The sequence below is a fragment of the Mustela lutreola genome, chromosome 3 (assembly GCF_030435805.1).
Source record: "Mustela lutreola isolate mMusLut2 chromosome 3, mMusLut2.pri, whole genome shotgun sequence".
In the NCBI taxonomy this organism is placed as follows: domain Eukaryota; kingdom Metazoa; phylum Chordata; class Mammalia; order Carnivora; family Mustelidae; genus Mustela; species Mustela lutreola.
Genome location: NC_081292.1, coordinates 165,391,295 through 165,394,705, shown reverse-complemented (window position 1 = coordinate 165,394,705; position 3,411 = coordinate 165,391,295). Strand labels below are relative to the sequence as shown.

Below are 3,411 nucleotides of genomic sequence, written 5' to 3'. Positions count from 1 at the left end.
GCAGAGGGAGAATGGGATGAAGGGCAGGGTCTCCTTCCGGAAGAGGCCCCACACCTTGAGCTTAGGGCACAGCTCAAGGTAGAGACAATCCCGATGTGTTGGCAGGATGTCCTGAGTACTCTGAGACAGCACCATCTGGCTTGCTGCAGCAGGAGGGATCCCTGAGCCTCATACATGCTGCAGGGAGGGCAAGGTACATTAAATATAACTCGTCCTTTTCTAACAGAGCAATAGTAGCACAATATATGCTATGTAAGGATATATCATTAGAGATCTTGACTGAGGAACATTTACAGCATGTGTATCGAATGTCTAAAAAGTGGTGAGTCCAGGATTTGGGAATGCAGCAGGGAACAAGCGGGACAACAGCACTTGCCCTTGTGGAGGTGACATGTAAGAGTGTGTGGGAGGATGGCCACAGATGATGAATATAACCCTAGAAGGTGCCATGGGCAGGAATGAAGGAGCAAAGTGGGCCAGGAGTCATGTGAGTGTGAGTGTGTGTGTGTGTGTGTGTGTGTGTGTGTGTGTGTACGTATGCTGGGGGAGGGGTGGAAAGCTTTGATTTTAAGTTGGTGGTTAAGGAAAGCCTCTGAATTGTTAACATGTGAGCTGAGACCTAAGGAGCCTGTGCTGGTGAGTGAGAAAGCCAGACAGACCCTGGGGAAAAGCATTCTGGGCCTGGGAACAGCATTTGCAAAGGTGAGGGGCAGTGAGGGCTTGGCCAATAAGCAGTAAAGAGTCCTCCGTGCTTGAGGTGGACTTAGCAAGGGACAGAGTTTTCAGAATTAAGGTCATAGGGTGAATGGAGGATAGAGCACATAGGGTCTTATAGGCAATTTTTTACCTTTACCTATGATAAGCTGCACATATTTAGAGAGTATAGCTTGGTAACTTTTGACACATGTGTAATTGATAACATCATCACCATAATCAAATATGAACATATCCATCACCAGAAACCTTCCTTGTGCCCCTCATGACTCTGTATCCCTTCCCTCCCAACCCTCCCAGCCTAGTATAGAATGGTTTGGGTTTTTTCCCCAAATGGATATCCAGTTGTTCCAGGATCATTTTTGAAAACTTTGCTTTCACCAATGAATTACCTTTGCATTTTGTAGAAAGTTGGCTTCCTGTGTGGGGGGTTCTCTCTGGATTCTGTTCTGTTTCGATGATCTAGCTCTATCTCCCCACTGATCATGTACTGTCTTGGTTACTGTAGCTTTATAGTAAGTCTTGAAACCACATAGTGTTAATCCTCTGACTCTCTCTTTCTCTCTCTCTCTCTTTTTTTTTTTTTTTTTTTTTTTTTTTTGGTTAAGCAATTCCTTAAGATTTTATTTATTTGAGAGAGAGAGAGAGAACATGAGTGAGCAGGTGGGAAAAGGGGCAGAGCGAGAGAGAGAATCTCAAGCAGACTCCTCACTGAGTAAGGAACACCTCCTGGGGCTTGATCCCATGACTGAGCCCAGATCAAGAGTCACGTGCTCAACCTACTGAGTTACCCAGGTGCCTCTTCTTTTTAAAGTTGTTTTGGCTCTTCTACTTCCCTTACATTTCCAAAAGGATTTTCAGAATCAACGTGTCCTGTTTGCTGCAAAAGATACTCTGGGATTTCTGATTGCGATTACATTTACAACATACATTAAAATGAGGGATGTTGAGACCTTCACCACACTGATTCGGGCCATGAACTTGGAACATCAATCCAATTTTTAGTTTCTTACTTTTTCTTGGTGATGTTTTGTGGGTTTTGCACATGGTCAAATCTGTCCTAAATATTTCATATGTTTGATACTACTATAAAAAGTGTTCTTTAGTGCTCGCTTCGGCAGCACATATACTAAAATTGGAACGATACAGAGAAGATTAGCATGGCCCCTGCGCAAGGATGACACGCAAATTCGTGAAGCGTTCCATATTTAAAAAAAAAAAAAAAAAAGTGTTCTTTAAATTTCAACTTGCAATTGTGTGTTTCCAGGATAGAAAGATAGCATTTGTTTTGACACATTGATCTTATACCCTGCAACTTTGCCAGACTCTGGTATTAGCTCTAGTGAGATTTTTGTGGACTCTTGTTGGGTTTTTCTACAGAGGTGATCAGGCTATCTAAAGACAGTTTAACTCCCTTTCCAGTCTAGATCCCTTTACTTTCTCTTCTGTGATTTATTTTACTGACCAGACCTTCCAGTAGCATGTTGACTAGAAGGGGTAAGAGTAGGTGTCCTTGCCTTGTTTCTGATCCTACAGGCCAAGATTTCTGGTTTTCACTATCAAGAAATGTTAGCAGTGGGTTTTTCACAGATGCCTGGGGTCAGCCACACTGAGCCATGGCTAATACCTACACAGACACACACACACACACACACACACACACATTTTATAAATTGGCTGAAATTCAGTGAAGGGTAGTGATGGCTTCATTCATGGGAGGTACTGGTCTGTAGTCTTCTTGTAATGTCTTTCCTGTTGGAGGCAAGATAATGGCTTCACCGACAAGCAGGGAAGTGTTTCCTCTCCAAGTTTCTGGAGGAGTTTGTGTAGGGAATATTATTTCTTCCTTTCACATCAGTGAAGCCATTTGGGCCTGGAGTTTTGTCGGTGGAAAGGCTTTCAACCACAAATTCAATTTGTTAGATGGATATATGGTTATTAAGGTACACATTTCTGTTTGAGTGAGCTTTGGTCATTTCAAAAAAAATTTATTCATCTGAAGTGTCAGATTTACTAGCATAAAGTTGTTCATAATATTCCCTTAAAATCCTTTTTTATCTGCAGAGTCTGTCCTGTCACCTCCTCATTCCTGATACTAGTCTTGTGTGTCTCGTCTCTCCTTTCCTGACCTGTCTGACCAGAGACGTGTCACTTTTAGTAAGAACTAGCTTTTGGTTTCACAGGCTGTCTCTGCTTTTTTCTGTTTTCCATGCTTCTGGCTTTCACTCCCATCTCGGCTCATCCCGTTCTCCATTCACACTGAATTCGTTCACTCTTCTTGCTCGCGTTGTCCCAGGTGGAAGCCAAGGTCATTGGTGTGCGGCCATCGGTTTTCTCTGACACAGGCGTGGGCGCTGGGAAGCGTGGCTCTGGTGGTCCTAGCAGTCTTCACGGGCTCTATTTCCATTTTCATTTAGTTCAGTTATTTTCTTGTCTTCCTGTGGCCTGGGTCGTTGTATTTCTTGTCTTCTTGTCTTCCTGTTGCCTGCCCCTCTGAAACGTGGGTCATTGAGAAAGTGTGGCACTTACTTCCCAAATATGCATGAGTTTTCCCCCATGTCCTTCTGCTCTTGATTTCTATGTCAAGAAATCCATTTTTGCTAGGGAATGTGCTCTGGATTCCCCGAATCTTTTTAAGTTTATTGAGTCTCATTTTACGGTCCATAATATGGCCTGTCTGGGTTCAAAAGTACCCTT

The 3,411-nt window shown here is 43.2% G+C and overlaps 1 non-coding gene across 1 annotated transcript; it reads left to right on the top strand.

The window, feature by feature from the left end:
• The first annotated feature begins 1,819 nt into the window (after positions 1-1,819).
• Positions 1,820-1,926, top strand: LOC131828289 (U6 spliceosomal RNA). Its single transcript, XR_009352315.1, has one exon. It is a non-coding gene; the product is annotated as a U6 spliceosomal RNA (small nuclear RNA).
• Positions 1,927-3,411: the final 1,485 nt, after the last annotated feature.